General features: G+C 45.0%; 13 non-coding genes and 1 pseudogene across 13 annotated transcripts; all 14 read left to right on the forward strand.

Annotated features, from left to right (window-relative positions):
* Positions 1-131: 131 nt before the first annotated feature.
* Positions 132-322, forward strand: LOC141274301 (U2 spliceosomal RNA). Its single transcript, XR_012322582.1, has one exon. It is a non-coding gene; the product is annotated as a U2 spliceosomal RNA (small nuclear RNA).
* A 1,115-nt stretch (positions 323-1,437) lies between these two features.
* Positions 1,438-1,628, forward strand: LOC141274302 (U2 spliceosomal RNA). Its single transcript, XR_012322583.1, has one exon. It is a non-coding gene; the product is annotated as a U2 spliceosomal RNA (small nuclear RNA).
* Positions 1,629-2,743: 1,115 nt separating this feature from the next.
* Positions 2,744-2,934, forward strand: LOC141149728 (U2 spliceosomal RNA). The gene has a single exon (XR_012246016.1). It is a non-coding gene; the product is annotated as a U2 spliceosomal RNA (small nuclear RNA).
* Positions 2,935-4,049: 1,115 nt separating this feature from the next.
* On the forward strand, positions 4,050-4,240 carry LOC141274303 (U2 spliceosomal RNA). The gene has a single exon (XR_012322584.1). It is a non-coding gene; the product is annotated as a U2 spliceosomal RNA (small nuclear RNA).
* Positions 4,241-5,349: 1,109 nt separating this feature from the next.
* LOC141274304 (U2 spliceosomal RNA) lies at positions 5,350-5,540 on the forward strand. The gene has a single exon (XR_012322585.1). It is a non-coding gene; the product is annotated as a U2 spliceosomal RNA (small nuclear RNA).
* A 1,115-nt stretch (positions 5,541-6,655) lies between these two features.
* On the forward strand, positions 6,656-6,846 carry LOC141274305 (U2 spliceosomal RNA). Its single transcript, XR_012322586.1, has one exon. It is a non-coding gene; the product is annotated as a U2 spliceosomal RNA (small nuclear RNA).
* Positions 6,847-7,958: 1,112 nt separating this feature from the next.
* On the forward strand, positions 7,959-8,149 carry LOC141274306 (U2 spliceosomal RNA). Its single transcript, XR_012322587.1, has one exon. It is a non-coding gene; the product is annotated as a U2 spliceosomal RNA (small nuclear RNA).
* Positions 8,150-9,264: 1,115 nt separating this feature from the next.
* On the forward strand, positions 9,265-9,455 carry LOC141149644 (U2 spliceosomal RNA). Its single transcript, XR_012245935.1, has one exon. It is a non-coding gene; the product is annotated as a U2 spliceosomal RNA (small nuclear RNA).
* Positions 9,456-10,567: 1,112 nt separating this feature from the next.
* LOC141274307 (U2 spliceosomal RNA) lies at positions 10,568-10,758 on the forward strand. The gene has a single exon (XR_012322588.1). It is a non-coding gene; the product is annotated as a U2 spliceosomal RNA (small nuclear RNA).
* A 1,115-nt stretch (positions 10,759-11,873) lies between these two features.
* LOC141274309 (U2 spliceosomal RNA) lies at positions 11,874-12,064 on the forward strand. The gene has a single exon (XR_012322590.1). It is a non-coding gene; the product is annotated as a U2 spliceosomal RNA (small nuclear RNA).
* A 1,115-nt stretch (positions 12,065-13,179) lies between these two features.
* Positions 13,180-13,370, forward strand: LOC141274310 (U2 spliceosomal RNA). Its single transcript, XR_012322591.1, has one exon. It is a non-coding gene; the product is annotated as a U2 spliceosomal RNA (small nuclear RNA).
* A 1,115-nt stretch (positions 13,371-14,485) lies between these two features.
* Positions 14,486-14,638, forward strand: LOC141150994 (U2 spliceosomal RNA; annotated as a pseudogene).
* Positions 14,639-15,162: 524 nt separating this feature from the next.
* Positions 15,163-15,345, forward strand: LOC141150204 (U2 spliceosomal RNA). Its single transcript, XR_012246469.1, has one exon. It is a non-coding gene; the product is annotated as a U2 spliceosomal RNA (small nuclear RNA).
* A 1,115-nt stretch (positions 15,346-16,460) lies between these two features.
* LOC141274311 (U2 spliceosomal RNA) lies at positions 16,461-16,651 on the forward strand. Its single transcript, XR_012322592.1, has one exon. It is a non-coding gene; the product is annotated as a U2 spliceosomal RNA (small nuclear RNA).
* Positions 16,652-17,129: the final 478 nt, after the last annotated feature.

The following is a 17,129-nucleotide window of genomic DNA, read 5'->3' on the forward strand; positions in this document are numbered from 1 at the left end:
GAAAAGTGCAGGCATGTAAGGGATCTAGAGGTTGACAACATGTCTACTTAACGGGAGTCCAGGAGCTCATCTCCACAAATGGACTTTTCAGGATCCTTGGGTAGCTCCGTAGTTTGAAACCAATTCTGGTTATCGCTTCTCGGCCTTTTGGCTAAGATCAAGTGTAGTATCTGTTCTTATCAGTTTAATATCTGATACGTCCCCTATCTGGGGACCATATATTAAATGGATTTTTAGAACAGGGAGATGGAAAAAGAGCTTGCTCTGTCCACTCCACGCATTGACCTGGTATTGCAGTATCTCCAGGACCGGTGCACCCCTTCTTTAATGCAGTTTCTAAAATCAGAAAGAATTGAATTCAATGTTTTTTGTTCATTTTGCTTGTTTGTCGGATTTTGGGATGGACTCTTTGGCTTTGCTTTTCTTCTCCTCATTGGATTTTTCATGTTCAAAGTTGCAGAAGCCAGATTACAAGCTCATTTTGGTTCAACTTCAGCAACTGTGCATTGCATTGCCATGTAATGTGATGCAATGCTATCTTTCTAGCTCTCCCTTTTTACTTCCTTTTGGATAAACAGACATATTAGGCAAGCATTTTGGAGCTTTCACCTAAATAACTACAGGTGGTGAGATAAGCTGCACAATATAATTGACCTTTCAGTATATTGTTGCACACACACCATCTATTTAGCAAATGCCCTTGTTATCAACAGCAGCCTTTTAAACTCACCTGAGCTAACAGGTATGTGCGCTGGTTACTCTGCTGCGCTTAAAATTTCTTTTTTGGTTTGCTACAATGCCTTTTCTGAAACGTTGTCTCCTTCTGCTGGAACACTGACTTCTTTCATTTAATGCCTGCAGACTATAAAAGAGAACCCAACCCAAAAAGTTTGGTTGATTAGTCTGTGGCATTCTGTTAAACTGTTGCTTATGGCGGTCTCTGTGAGCTTCTCAGCGACATTCAGCCAGCCAGGTATCCTGCCTGCAGTAGATGGAATGTGGCAATGGAACGCTGGCTGCGCGTGTCATAATAGGCTCTGAGCCTTTATATACCTGTGCACAGCAGCAGCCACCTTCAGTCTGCTGCTGGACAGCCAACAGCAGCAGCAGCAGGAGAGGTATGTAATCAGGAGCCCTCCTGCTAAGGGTAGACAGCTGCTCGTTCCACCCCACCCCCCGCCTTAATTGGTTCTCCTCCCTTCCAACGGTGTTGAGGCGGGTGGGAACAGCAGGGGGTGAAGGTGCTGTGTTTAAAGAGGTGGAGTTATGCAGATCTAAAACGCGTGGATTGCAGCAGCAGCAAGCCGAAAAGTGCAGGCATGTAAGGGATCTAGAGGTTGACAACATGTCTTCTTAACGGGAGTCCAGGAGCTCATCTCCACAAATGGACTTTTCAGGATCCTTGGGTGGCTCCGTAGTTTGAAACCAATTCTGGTTATCGCTTCTCGGCCTTTTGGCTAAGATCAAGTGTAGTATCTGTTCTTATCAGTTTAATATCTGATACGTCCCCTATCTGGGGACCATATATTAAATGGATTTTTAGAACAGGGAGATGGAAAAAGAGCTTGCTCTGTCCACTCCACGCATTGACCTGGTATTGCAGTATCTCCAGGACCGGTGCACCCCTTCTTTAATGCAGTTTCTAAAATCAGAAAGAATTGAATTCAATGTTTTTTGTTCATTTTGCTTGTTTGTCGGATTTTGGGATGGACTCTTTGGCTTTGCTTTTCTTCTCCTCATTGGATTTTTCATGTTCAAAGTTGCAGAAGCCAGATTACAAGCTCATTTTGGTTCAACTTCAGCAACTGTGCATTGCATTGCCATGTAATGTGATGCAATGCTATCTTTCTAGCTCTCCCTTTTTACTTCCTTTTGGATAAACAGACATATTAGGCAAGCATTTTGGAGCTTTCACCTAAATAACTACAGGTGGTGAGATAAGCTGCACAATATAATTGACCTTTCAGTATATTGTTGCACACACACCATCTATTTAGCAAATGCCCTTGTTATCAACAGCAGCCTTTTAAACTCACCTGAGCTAACAGGTATGTGCGCTGGTTACTCTGCTGCGCTTAAAATTTATTTTTTGGTTTGCTACAATGCCTTTTCTGAAACGTTGTCTCCTTCTGCTGGAACACTGACTTCTTTCATTTAATGCCTGCAGACTATAAAAGAGAACCCAACCCAAAAAGTTTGGTTGATTAGTCTGTGGCATTCTGTTAAACTGTTGCTTATGGCGGTCTCTGTGAGCTTCTCAGCGACATTCAGCCAGCCAGGTATCCTGCCTGCAGTAGATGGAATGTGGCAATGGAACGCTGGCTGCGCGTGTCATAATAGGCTCTGAGCCTTTATATACCTGTGCACAGCAGCAGCCACCTTCAGTCTGCTGCTGGACAGCCAGCAGCAGCAGCAGCAGGAGAGGTATGTAATCAGGAGCCCTCCTGCTAAGGGTAGACAGCTGCTCGTTCCACCCCACCCCCCGCCTTAATTGGTTCTCCTCCCTTCCAACGGTGTTGAGGCGGGTGGGAACAGCAGGGGGTGAAGGTGCTGTGTTTAAAGAGGTGGAGTTATGCAGATCTAAAACGCGTGGATTGCAGCAGCAGCAAGCCGAAAAGTGCAGGCATGTAAGGGATCTAGAGGTTGACAACATGTCTTCTTAACGGGAGTCCAGGAGCTCATCTCCACAAATGGACTTTTCAGGATCCTTGGGTGGCTCCGTAGTTTGAAACCAATTCTGGTTATCGCTTCTCGGCCTTTTGGCTAAGATCAAGTGTAGTATCTGTTCTTATCAGTTTAATATCTGATGCGTCCCCTATCTGGGGACCATATATTAAATGGATTTTTAGAACAGGGAGATGGAAAAAGAGCTTGCTCTGTCCACTCCACGCATTGACCTGGTATTGCAGTATCTCCAGGACCGGTGCACCCCTTCTTTAATGCAGTTTCTAAAATCAGAAAGAATTGAATTCAATGTTTTTTGTTCATTTTGCTTGTTTGTCGGATTTTGGGATGGACTCTTTGGCTTTGCTTTTCTTCTCCTCATTGGATTTTTCATGTTCAAAGTTGCAGAAGCCAGATTACAAGCTCATTTTGGTTCAACTTCAGCAACTGTGCATTGCATTGCCATGTAATGTGATGCAATGCTATCTTTCTAGCTCTCCCTTTTTACTTCCTTTTGGATAAACAGACATATTAGGCAAGCATTTTGGAGCTTTCACCTAAATAACTACAGGTGGTGAGATAAGCTGCACAATATAATTGACCTTTCAGTATATTGTTGCACACACACCATCTATTTAGCAAATGCCCTTGTTATCAACAGCAGCCTTTTAAACTCACCTGAGCTAACAGGTATGTGCGCTGGTTACTCTGCTGCGCTTAAAATTTCTTTTTTGGTTTGCTACAATGCCTTTTCTGAAACGTTGTCTCCTTCTGCTGGAACACTGACTTCTTTCATTTAATGCCTGCAGACTATAAAAGAGAACCCAACCCAAAAAGTTTGGTTGATTAGTCTGTGGCATTCTGTTAAACTGTTGCTTATGGCGGTCTCTGTGAGCTTCTCAGCGACATTCAGCCAGCCAGGTATCCTGCCTGCAGTAGATGGAATGTGGCAATGGAACGCTGGCTGCGCGTGTCATAATAGGCTCTGAGCCTTTATATACCTGTGCACAGCAGCAGCCACCTTCAGTCTGCTGCTGGACAGCCAGCAGCAGCAGCAGCAGGAGAGGTATGTAATCAGGAGCCCTCCTGCTAAGGGTAGACAGCTGCTCGTTCCACCCCACCCCCCGCCTTAATTGGTTCTCCTCCCTTCCAACGGTGTTGAGGCGGGTGGGAACAGCAGGGGGTGAAGGTGCTGTGTTTAAAGAGGTGGAGTTATGCAGATCTAAAACGCGTGGATTGCAGCAGCAGCAAGCCGAAAAGTGCAGGCATGTAAGGGATCTAGAGGTTGACAACATGTCTTCTTAACGGGAGTCCAGGAGCTCATCTCCACAAATGGACTTTTCAGGATCCTTGGGTGGCTCCGTAGTTTGAAACCAATTCTGGTTATCGCTTCTCGGCCTTTTGGCTAAGATCAAGTGTAGTATCTGTTCTTATCAGTTTAATATCTGATACGTCCCCTATCTGGGGACCATATATTAAATGGATTTTTAGAACAGGGAGATGGAAAAAGAGCTTGCTCTGTCCACTCCACGCATTGACCTGGTATTGCAGTATCTCCAGGACCGGTGCACCCCTTCTTTAATGCAGTTTCTAAAATCAGAAAGAATTGAATTCAATGTTTTTTGTTCATTTTGCTTGTTTGTCGGATTTGGGGATGGACTCTTTGGCTTTGCTTTTCTTCTCCTCATTGGATTTTTCATGTTCAAAGTTGCAGAAGCCAGATTACAAGCTCATTTTGGTTCAACTTCAGCAACTGTGCATTGCATTGCCATGTAATGTGATGCAATGCTATCTTTCTAGCTCTCCCTTTTTACTTCCTTTTGGATAAACAGACATATTAGGCAAGCATTTTGGAGCTTTCACCTAAATAACTACAGGTGGTGAGATAAGCTGCACAATATAATTGACCTTTCAGTATATTGTTGCACACACACCATCTATTTAGCAAATGCCCTTGTTATCAACAGCAGCCTTTTAAACTCACCTGAGCTAACAGGTATGTGCGCTGGTTACTCTGCTGCGCTTAAAATTTCTTTTTTGGTTTGCTACAATGCCTTTTCTGAAACGTTGTCTCCTTCTGCTGGAACACTGACTTCTTTCATTTAATGCCTGCAGACTATAAAAGAGAACCCAACCCAAAAAGTTTGGTTGATTAGTCTGTGGCATTCTGTTAAACTGTTGCTTATGGCGGTCTCTGTGAGCTTCTCAGCGACATTCAGCCAGCCAGGTATCCTGCCTGCAGTAGATGGAATGTGGCAATGGAACGCTGGCTGCGCGTGTCATAATAGGCTCTGAGCCTTTATATACCTGTGCACAGCAGCAGCCACCTTCAGTCTGCTGCTGGACAGCCAGCAGCAGCAGGAGAGGTATGTAATCAGGAGCCCTCCTGCTAAGGGTAGACAGCTGCTCGTTCCACCCCACCCCCCGCCTTAATTGGTTCTCCTCCCTTCCAACGGTGTTGAGGCGGGTGGGAACAGCAGGGGGTGAAGGTGCTGTGTTTAAAGAGGTGGAGTTATGCAGATCTAAAACGCGTGGATTGCAGCAGCAGCAAGCCGAAAAGTGCAGGCATGTAAGGGATCTAGAGGTTGACAACATGTCTTCTTAACGGGAGTCCAGGAGCTCATCTCCACAAATGGACTTTTCAGGATCCTTGGGTGGCTCCGTAGTTTGAAACCAATTCTGGTTATCGCTTCTCGGCCTTTTGGCTAAGATCAAGTGTAGTATCTGTTCTTATCAGTTTAATATCTGATACGTCCCCTATCTGGGGACCATATATTAAATGGATTTTTAGAACAGGGAGATGGAAAAAGAGCTTGCTCTGTCCACTCCACGCATTGACCTGGTATTGCAGTATCTCCAGGACCGGTGCACCCCTTCTTTAATGCAGTTTCTAAAATCAGAAAGAATTGAATTCAATGTTTTTTGTTCATTTTGCTTGTTTGTCGGATTTTGGGATGGACTCTTTGGCTTTGCTTTTCTTCTCCTCATTGGATTTTTCATGTTCAAAGTTGCAGAAGCCAGATTACAAGCTCATTTTGGTTCAACTTCAGCAACTGTGCATTGCATTGCCATGTAATGTGATGCAATGCTATCTTTCTAGCTCTCCCTTTTTACTTCCTTTTGGATAAACAGACATATTAGGCAAGCATTTTGGAGCTTTCACCTAAATAACTACAGGTGGTGAGATAAGCTGCACAATATAATTGACCTTTCAGTATATTGTTGCACACACACCATCTATTTAGCAAATGCCCTTGTTATCAACAGCAGCCTTTTAAACTCACCTGAGCTAACAGGTATGTGCGCTGGTTACTCTGCTGCGCTTAAAATTTCTTTTTTGGTTTGCTACAATGCCTTTTCTGAAACGTTGTCTCCTTCTGCTGGAACACTGACTTCTTTCATTTAATGCCTGCAGACTATAAAAGAGAACCCAACCCAAAAAGTTTGGTTGATTAGTCTGTGGCATTCTGTTAAACTGTTGCTTATGGCGGTCTCTGTGAGCTTCTCAGCGACATTCAGCCAGCCAGGTATCCTGCCTGCAGTAGATGGAATGTGGCAATGGAACGCTGGCTGCGCGTGTCATAATAGGCTCTGAGCCTTTATATACCTGTGCACAGCAGCAGCCACCTTCAGTCTGCTTCTGGACAGCCAGCAGCAGCAGCAGCAGGAGAGGTATGTAATCAGGAGCCCTCCTGCTAAGGGTAGACAGCTGCTCGTTCCACCCCACCCCCCGCCTTACTTGGTTCTCCTCCCTTCCAACGGTGTTGAGGCGGGTGGGAACAGCAGGGGGTGAAGGTGCTGTGTTTAAAGAGGTGGAGTTATGCAGATCTAAAACGCGTGGATTGCAGCAGCAGCAAGCCGAAAAGTGCAGGCATGTAAGGGATCTAGAGGTTGACAACATGTCTTCTTAACGGGAGTCCAGGAGCTCATCTCCACAAATGGACTTTTCAGGATCCTTGGGTGGCTCCGTAGTTTGAAACCAATTCTGGTTATCGCTTCTCGGCCTTTTGGCTAAGATCAAGTGTAGTATCTGTTCTTATCAGTTTAATATCTGATACGTCCCCTATCTGGGGACCATATATTAAATGGATTTTTAGAACAGGGAGATGGAAAAAGAGCTTGCTCTGTCCACTCCACGCATTGACCTGGTATTGCAGTATCTCCAGGACCGGTGCACCCCTTCTTTAATGCAGTTTCTAAAATCAGAAAGAATTGAATTCAATGTTTTTTGTTCATTTTGCTTGTTTGTCGGATTTTGGGATGGACTCTTTGGCTTTGCTTTTCTTCTCCTCATTGGATTTTTCATGTTCAAAGTTGCAGAAGCCAGATTACAAGCTCATTTTGGTTCAACTTCAGCAACTGTGCATTGCATTGCCATGTAATGTGATGCAATGCTATCTTTCTAGCTCTCCCTTTTTACTTCCTTTTGGATAAACAGACATATTAGGCAAGCATTTTGGAGCTTTCACCTAAATAACTACAGGTGGTGAGATAAGCTGCACAATATAATTGACCTTTCAGTATATTGTTGCACACACACCATCTATTTAGCAAATGCCCTTGTTATCAACAGCAGCCTTTTAAACTCACCTGAGCTAACAGGTATGTGCGCTGGTTACTCTGCTGCGCTTAAAATTTCTTTTTTGGTTTGCTACAATGCCTTTTCTGAAACGTTGTCTCCTTCTGCTGGAACACTGACTTCTTTCATTTAATGCCTGCAGACTATAAAAGAGAACCCAACCCAAAAAGTTTGGTTGATTAGTCTGTGGCATTCTGTTAAACTGTTGCTTATGGCGGTCTCTGTGAGCTTCTCAGCGACATTCAGCCAGCCAGGTATCCTGCCTGCAGTAGATGGAATGTGGCAATGGAACGCTGGCTGCGCGTGTCATAATAGGCTCTGAGCCTTTATATACCTGTGCACAGCAGCAGCCACCTTCAGTCTGCTGCTGGACAGCCAGCAGCAGCAGCAGGAGAGGTATGTAATCAGGAGCCCTCCTGCTAAGGGTAGACAGCTGCTCGTTCCACCCCACCCCCCGCCTTAATTGGTTCTCCTCCCTTCCAACGGTGTTGAGGTGGGTGGGAACAGCAGGGGGTGAAGGTGCTGTGTTTAAAGAGGTGGAGTTATGCAGATCTAAAACGCGTGGATTGCAGCAGCAGCAAGCCGAAAAGTGCAGGCATGTAAGGGATCTAGAGGTTGACAACATGTCTTCTTAACGGGAGTCCAGGAGCTCATCTCCACAAATGGACTTTTCAGGATCCTTGGGTGGCTCCGTAGTTTGAAACCAATTCTGGTTATCGCTTCTCGGCCTTTTGGCTAAGATCAAGTGTAGTATCTGTTCTTATCAGTTTAATATCTGATACGTCCCCTATCTGGGGACCATATATTAAATGGATTTTTAGAACAGGGAGATGGAAAAAGAGCTTGCTCTGTCCACTCCACGCATTGACCTGGTATTGCAGTATCTCCAGGACCGGTGCACCCCTTCTTTAATGCAGTTTCTAAAATCAGAAAGAATTGAATTCAATGTTTTTTGTTCATTTTGCTTGTTTGTCGGATTTTGGGATGGACTCTTTGGCTTTGCTTTTCTTCTCCTCATTGGATTTTTCATGTTCAAAGTTGCAGAAGCCAGATTACAAGCTCATTTTGGTTCAACTTCAGCAACTGTGCATTGCATTGCCATGTAATGTGATGCAATGCTATCTTTCTAGCTCTCCCTTTTTACTTCCTTTTGGATAAACAGACATATTAGGCAAGCATTTTGGAGCTTTCACCTAAATAACTACAGGTGGTGAGATAAGCTGCACAATATAATTGACCTTTCAGTATATTGTTGCACACACACCATCTATTTAGCAAATGCCCTTGTTATCAACAGCAGCCTTTTAAACTCACCTGAGCTAACAGGTATGTGCGCTGGTTACTCTGCTGCGCTTAAAATTTCTTTTTTGGTTTGCTACAATGCCTTTTCTGAAACGTTGTCTCCTTCTGCTGGAACACTGACTTCTTTCATTTAATGCCTGCAGACTATAAAAGAGAACCCAACCCAAAAAGTTTGGTTGATTAGTCTGTGGCATTCTGTTAAACTGTTGCTTATGGCGGTCTCTGTGAGCTTCTCAGCGACATTCAGCCAGCCAGGTATCCTGCCTGCAGTAGATGGAATGTGGCAATGGAACGCTGGCTGCGCGTGTCATAATAGGCTCTGAGCCTTTATATACCTGTGCACAGCAGCAGCCACCTTCAGTCTGCTTCTGGACAGCCAGCAGCAGCAGCAGCAGGAGAGGTATGTAATCAGGAGCCCTCCTGCTAAGGGTAGACAGCTGCTCGTTCCACCCCACCCCCCGCCTTAATTGGTTCTCCTCCCTTCCAACGGTGTTGAGGCGGGTGGGAACAGCAGGGGGTGAAGGTGCTGTGTTTAAAGAGGTGGAGTTATGCAGATCTAAAACGCGTGGATTGCAGCAGCAGCAAGCCGAAAAGTGCAGGCATGTAAGGGATCTAGAGGTTGACAACATGTCTTCTTAACGGGAGTCCAGGAGCTCATCTCCACAAATGGACTTTTCAGGATCCTTGGGTGGCTCCGTAGTTTGAAACCAATTCTGGTTATCGCTTCTCGGCCTTTTGGCTAAGATCAAGTGTAGTATCTGTTCTTATCAGTTTAATATCTGATACGTCCCCTATCTGGGGACCATATATTAAATGGATTTTTAGAACAGGGAGATGGAAAAAGAGCTTGCTCTGTCCACTCCACGCATTGACCTGGTATTGCAGCATCTCCAGGACCGGTGCACCCCTTCTTTAATGCAGTTTCTAAAATCAGAAAGAATTGAATTCAATGTTTTTTGTTCATTTTGCTTGTTTGTCGGATTTTGGGATGGACTCTTTGGCTTTGCTTTTCTTCTCCTCATTGGATTTTTCATGTTCAAAGTTGCAGAAGCCAGATTACAAGCTCATTTTGGTTCAACTTCAGCAACTGTGCATTGCATTGCCATGTAATGTGATGCAATGCTATCTTTCTAGCTCTCCCTTTTTACTTCCTTTTGGATAAACAGACATATTAGGCAAGCATTTTGGAGCTTTCACCTAAATAACTACAGGTGGTGAGATAAGCTGCACAATATAATTGACCTTTCAGTATATTGTTGCACACACACCATCTATTTAGCAAATGCCCTTGTTATCAACAGCAGCCTTTTAAACTCACCTGAGCTAACAGGTATGTGCGCTGGTTACTCTGCTGCGCTTAAAATTTCTTTTTTGGTTTGCTACAATGCCTTTTCTGAAACGTTGTCTCCTTCTGCTGGAACACTGACTTCTTTCATTTAATGCCTGCAGACTATAAAAGAGAACCCAACCCAAAAAGTTTGGTTGATTAGTCTGTGGCATTCTGTTAAACTGTTGCTTATGGCGGTCTCTGTGAGCTTCTCAGCGACATTCAGCCAGCCAGGTATCCTGCCTGCATTAGATGGAATGTGGCAATGGAACGCTGGCTGCGCGTGTCATAATAGGCTCTGAGCCTTTATATACCTGTGCACAGCAGCAGCCACCTTCAGTCTGCTGCTGGACAGCCAGCAGCAGCAGCAGGAGAGGTATGTAATCAGGAGCCCTCCTGCTAAGGGTAGACAGCTGCTCGTTCCACCCCACCCCCCGCCTTAATTGGTTCTCCTCCCTTCCAACGGTGTTGAGGCGGGTGGGAACAGCAGGGGGTGAAGGTGCTGTGTTTAAAGAGGTGGAGTTATGCAGATCTAAAACGCGTGGATTGCAGCAGCAGCAAGCCGAAAAGTGCAGGCATGTAAGGGATCTAGAGGTTGACAACATGTCTTCTTAACGGGAGTCCAGGAGCTCATCTCCACAAATGGACTTTTCAGGATCCTTGGGTGGCTCCGTAGTTTGAAACCAATTCTGGTTATCGCTTCTCGGCCTTTTGGCTAAGATCAAGTGTAGTATCTGTTCTTATCAGTTTAATATCTGATACGTCCCCTATCTGGGGACCATATATTAAATGGATTTTTAGAACAGGGAGATGGAAAAAGAGCTTGCTCTGTCCACTCCACGCATTGACCTGGTATTGCAGTATCTCCAGGACCGGTGCACCCCTTCTTTAATGCAGTTTCTAAAATCAGAAAGAATTGAATTCAATGTTTTTTGTTCATTTTGCTTGTTTGTCGGATTTTGGGATGGACTCTTTGGCTTTGCTTTTCTTCTCCTCATTGGATTTTTCATGTTCAAAGTTGCAGAAGCCAGATTACAAGCTCATTTTGGTTCAACTTCAGCAACTGCGCATTGCATTGCCATGTAATGTGATGCAATGCTATCTTTCTAGCTCTCCCTTTTTACTTCCTTTTGGATAAACAGACATATTAGGCAAGCATTTTGGAGCTTTCACCTAAATAACTACAGGTGGTGAGATAAGCTGCACAATATAATTGACCTTTCAGTATATTGTTGCACACACACCATCTATTTAGCAAATGCCCTTGTTATCAACAGCAGCCTTTTAAACTCACCTGAGCTAACAGGTATGTGCGCTGGTTACTCTGCTGCGCTTAAAATTTCTTTTTTGGTTTGCTACAATGCCTTTTCTGAAACGTTGTCTCCTTCTGCTGGAACACTGACTTCTTTCATTTAATGCCTGCAGACTATAAAAGAGAACCCAACCCAAAAAGTTTGGTTGATTAGTCTGTGGCATTCTGTTAAACTGTTGCTTATGGCGGTCTCTGTGAGCTTCTCAGCGACATTCAGCCAGCCAGGTATCCTGCCTGCAGTAGATGGAATGTGGCAATGGAACGCTGGCTGCGCATGTCATAATAGGCTCTGAGCCTTTATATACCTGTGCACAGCAGCAGCCACCTTCAGTCTGCTGCTGGACAGCCAGCAGCAGCAGCAGCAGGAGAGGTATGTAATCAGGAGCCCTCCTGCTAAGGGTAGACAGCTGCTCGTTCCACCCCACCCCCCGCCTTAATTGGTTCTCCTCCCTTCCAACGGTGTTGAGGCGGGTGGGAACAGCAGGGGGTGAAGGTGCTGTGTTTAAAGAGGTGGAGTTATGCAGATCTAAAATGTGTGGATTGCAGCAGCAGCAAGCCGAAAAGTGCAGGCATGTAAGGGATCTAGAGGTTGACAACATGTCTTCTTAACGGGAGTCCAGGAGCTCATCTCCACAAATGGACTTTTCAGGATCCTTGGGTGGCTCCATAGTTTGAAACCAATTCTGGTTATCGCTTCTCGGCCTTTTGGCTAAGATCAAGTGTAGTATCTGTTCTTATCAGTTTAATATCTGATACGTCCCCTATCTGGGGACCATATATTAAATGGATTTTTAGAACAGGGAGATGGAAAAAGAGCTTGCTCTGTCCACTCCACGCATTGACCTGGTATTGCAGTATCTCCAGGACCGGTGCACCCCTTCTTTAATGCAGTTTCTAAAATCAGAAAGAATTGAATTCAATGTTTTTTGTTCATTTTGCTTGTTTGTCGGATTTTGGGATGGACTCTTTGGCTTTGCTTTTCTTCTCCTCATTGGATTTTTCATGTTCAAAGTTGCAGAAGCCAGATTACAAGCTCATTTTGGTTCAACTTCAGCAACTGTGCATTGCATTGCCATGTAATGTGATGCAATGCTATCTTTCTAGCTCTCCCTTTTTACTTCCTTTTGGATAAACAGACATATTAGGCAAGCATTTTGGAGCTTTCACCTAAATAACTACAGGTGGTGAGATAAGCTGCACAATATAATTGACCTTTCAGTATATTGTTGCACACACACCATCTATTTAGCAAATGCCCTTGTTATCAACAGCAGCCTTTTAAACTCACCTGAGCTAACAGGTATGTGCGCTGGTTACTCTGCTGCGCTTAAAATTTCTTTTTTGGTTTGCTACAATGCCTTTTCTGAAACGTTGTCTCCTTCTGCTGGAACACTGACTTCTTTCATTTAATGCCTGCAGACTATAAAAGAGAACCCAACCCAAAAAGTTTGGTTGATTAGTCTGTGGCATTCTGTTAAACTGTTGCTTATGGCGGTCTCTGTGAGCTTCTCAGCGACATTCAGCCAGCCAGGTATCCTGCCTGCAGTAGATGGAATGTGGCAATGGAACGCTGGCTGCGCGTGTCATAATAGGCTCTGAGCCTTTATATACCTGTGCACAGCAGCAGCCACCTTCAGTCTGCTGCTGGACAGCCAGCAGCAGCAGCAGCAGGAGAGGTATGTAATCAGGAGCCCTCCTGCTAAGGGTAGACAGCTGCTCGTTCCACCCCACCCCCCGCCTTAATTGGTTCTCCTCCCTTCCAACGGTGTTGAGGCGGGTGGGAACAGCAGGGGGTGAAGGTGCTGTGTTTAAAGAGGTGGAGTTATGCAGATCTAAAACGTGTGGATTGCAGCAGCAGCAAGCCGAAAAGTGCAGGCATGTAAGGGATCTAGAGGTTGACAACATGTCTTCTTAACGGGAGTCCAGGAGCTCATCTCCACAAATGGACTTTTCAGGATCCTTGGGTGGCTCCATAGTTTGAAACCAATTCTGGTTATCGCTTCTCGGCCTTTTGGCTAAGATCAAGTGTAGTATCTGTTCTTATCAGTTTAATATCTGATACGTCCCCTATCTGGGGACCATATATTAAATGGATTTTTAGAACAGGGAGATGGAAAAAGAGCTTGCTCTGTCCACTCCACGCATTGACCTGGTATTGCAGTATCTCCAGGACCGGTGCACCCCTTCTTTAATGCAGTTTCTAAAATCAGAAAGAATTGAATTCAATGTTTTTTGTTCATTTTGCTTGTTTGTCGGATTTTGGGATGGACTCTTTGGCTTTGCTTTTCTTCTCCTCATTGGATTTTTCATGTTCAAAGTTGCAGAAGCCAGATTACAAGCTCATTTTGGTTCAACTTCAGCAACTGTGCATTGCATTGCCATGTAATGTGATGCAATGCTATCTTTCTAGCTCTCCCTTTTTACTTCCTTTTGGATAAACAGACATATTAGGCAAGCATTTTGGAGCTTTCACCTAAATAACTACAGGTGGTGAGATAAGCTGCACAATATAATTGACCTTTCAGTATATTGTTGCACACACACCATCTATTTAGCAAATGCCCTTGTTATCAACAGCAGCCTTTTAAACTCACCTGAGCTAACAGGTATGTGCGCTGGTTACTCTGCTGCGCTTAAAATTTCTTTTTTGGTTTGCTACAATGCCTTTTCTGAAACGTTGTCTCCTTCTGCTGGAACACTGACTTCTTTCATTTAATGCCTGCAGACTATAAAAGAGAACCCAACCCAAAAAGTTTGGTTGATTAGTCTGTGGCATTCTGTTAAACTGTTGCTTATGGCGGTCTCTGTGAGCTTCTCAGCGACATTCAGCCAGCCAGGTATCCTGCCTGCAGTAGATGGAATGTGGCAATGGAACGCTGGCTGCGTGTGTCATAATAGGCTCTGAGCCTTTATATACCTGTGCACAGCAGCAGCCACCTTCAGTCTGCTGCTGGACAGCCAGCAGCAGCAGCAGCAGGAGAGGTATGTAATCAGGAGCCCTCCTGCTAAGGGTAGACAGCTGCTCGTTCCACCCCACCCCCCGCCTTAATTGGTTCTCCTCCCTTCCAACGGTGTTGAGGCGGGTGGGAACAGCAGGGGGTGAAGGTGCTGTGTTTAAAGAGGTGGAGTTATGCAGATCTAAAACGCGTGGATTGCAGCAGCAGCAAGCCGAAAAGTGCAGGCATGTAAGGGATCTAGAGGTTGACAACATGTCTTCTTAACGGGAGTCCAGGAGCTCATCTCCACAAATGGACTTATCAGGATCCTTGGGTGGCTCCGTAGTTTGAAACCAATTCTGGTTATCGCTTCTCGGCCTTTTGGCTAAGATCAAGTGTAGTATCGCTTCTCGGCCTTTTGGCTAAGATCAAGTGTAGTATCTTTTGAAAAGGCAGTTTTGTCCTTGGGCTGCCCTAGTAAATTGATGCATATTACACACTGGTTTGGTGCACTTGTTAGTACGCCAGGTGGCTCATAGAGTTATCTGATGGAAAACATGGCCCTCCAGGATCGAAATCACTAGGCTGGGTAAGTGTGAGGGCTTTGGAGCAATGTGCCCCAGGAGTAGGCGCCCTGGTGGGAGTCCAAGCTTACTGGGACTGGGAACCCCAGAAAGACTTGGCTTCGTAGCACGCCGCACCTTTGCCAATCATACTTTCTGAGCAATCCCCCCTATTCCTGGCCTCCGGGCTAGGAAGGGGAATTTTTATAAACCCGGTCGGAGGTCCGGTCAGCTTTGGGCTGAGAAACCAACACAGGCTCCAGCTCCACTAGGGTGGCAGCCTAGATGGAAGCTGGGAGCACGAAAACGGCTCTCCTCCGGCTTCGGCTAGGGAGAGCATCGGAGATCCCTGACCCTCGCTGTGGCCTTCTGGCTCGGAGGGATGGGGATGGTTTATTGGGGACCCTCTCCTCCGGGAAGGGTCCACATGAATCCTCGCCTCGTGCGCTGTTTTGGTGTGACTTCGGTCACATTTTTCAGTGCCTTGGATGCAGCTTCAATCAAAAAAATCTGTTCTTATCAGTTTAATATCTGATACGTCCCCTATCTGGGGACCATATATTAAATGGATTTTTAGAACAGGGAGATGGAAAAAGAGCTTGCTCTGTCCACTCCACGCATTGACCTGGTATTGCAGTATCTCCAGGACCGGTGCACCCCTTCTTTAATGCAGTTTCTAAAATCAGAAAGAATTGAATTCAATGTTTTTTGTTCATTTTGCTTGTTTGTCGGATTTTGGGATGGACTCTTTGGCTTTGCTTTTCTTCTCCTCATTGGATTTTTCATGTTCAAAGTTGCAGAAGCCAGATTACAAGCTCATTTTGGTTCAACTTCAGCAACTGTGCATTGCATTGCCATGTAATGTGATGCAATGCTATCTTTCTAGCTCTCCCTTTTTACTTCCTTTTGGATAAACAGACATATTAGGCAAGCATTTTGGAGCTTTCACCTAAATAACTACAGGTGGTGAGATAAGCTGCACAATATAATTGACCTTTCAGTATATTGTTGCACACACACCATCTATTTAGCAAATGCCCTTGTTATCAACAGCAGCCTTTTAAACTCACCTGAGCTAACAGGTATGTGCGCTGGTTACTCTGCTGCGCTTAAAATTTCTTTTTTGGTTTGCTACAATGCCTTTTCTGAAACGTTGTCTCCTTCTGCTGGAACACTGACTTCTTTCATTTAATGCCTGCAGACTATAAAAGAGAACCCAACCCAAAAAGTTTGGTTGATTAGTCTGTGGCATTCTGTTAAACTGTTGCTTATGGCGGTCTCTGTGAGCTTCTCAGCGACATTCAGCCAGCCAGGTATCCTGCCTGCAGTAGATGGAATGTGTCAATGGAACGCTGGCTGCGCGTGTCATAATAGGCTCTGAGCCTTTATATACCTGTGCACAGCAGCAGCCACCTTCAGTCTGCTGCTGGACAGCCAGCAGCAGCAGCAGCAGGAGAGGTATGTAATCAGGAGCCCTCCTGCTAAGGGTAGACAGCTGCTCGTTCCACCCCACCCCCCGCCTTAATTGGTTCTCCTCCCTTCCAACGGTGTTGAGGCGGGTGGGAACAGCAGGGGGTGAAGGTGCTGTGTTTAAAGAGGTGGAGTTATGCAGATCTAAAACGCGTGGATTGCAGCAGCAGCAAGCCGAAAAGTGCAGGCATGTAAGGGATCTAGAGGTTGACAACATGTCTTCTTAACGGGAGTCCAGGAGCTCATCTCCACAAATGGACTTTTCAGGATCCTTGGGTGGCTCCGTAGTTTGAAACCAATTCTGGTTATCGCTTCTCGGCCTTTTGGCTAAGATCAAGTGTAGTATCTGTTCTTATCAGTTTAATATCTGATACGTCCCCTATCTGGGGACCATATATTAAATGGATTTTTAGAACAGGGAGATGGAAAAAGAGCTTGCTCTGTCCACTCCACGCATTGACCTGGTATTGCAGTATCTCCAGGACCGGTGCACCCCTTCTTTAATGCAGTTTCTAAAATCAGAAAGAATTGAATTCAATGTTTTTTGTTCATTTTGCTTGTTTGTCGGATTTTGGGATGGACTCTTTGGCTTTGCTTTTCTTCTCCTCATTGGATTTTTCATGTTCAAAGTTGCAGAAGCCAGATTACAAGCTCATTTTGGTTCAACTTCAGCAACTGTGCATTGCATTGCCATGTAATGTGATGCAATGCTATCTTTCTAGCTCTCCCTTTTTACTTCCTTTTGGATAAACAGACATATTAGGCAAGCATTTTGGAGCTTTCACCTAAATAACTACAGGTGGTGAGATAAGCTGCACAATATAATTGACCTTTCAGTATATTGTTGCACACACACCATCTATTTAGCAAATGCCCTTGTTATCAACAGCAGCCTTTTAAACTCACCTGAGCTAACAGGTATGTGCGCTGGTTACTCTGCTGCGCTTAAAATTTCTTTTTTGGTTTGCTACAATGC

The sequence above is a fragment of the Phyllobates terribilis genome, unplaced genomic scaffold (genome assembly GCF_046119375.1).
Source record: "Phyllobates terribilis strain yellow unplaced genomic scaffold, ASM4611937v1 Scaffold_5__5_contigs__length_657084704, whole genome shotgun sequence".
In the NCBI taxonomy this organism is placed as follows: Eukaryota; Metazoa; Chordata; class Amphibia; order Anura; family Dendrobatidae; genus Phyllobates; species Phyllobates terribilis.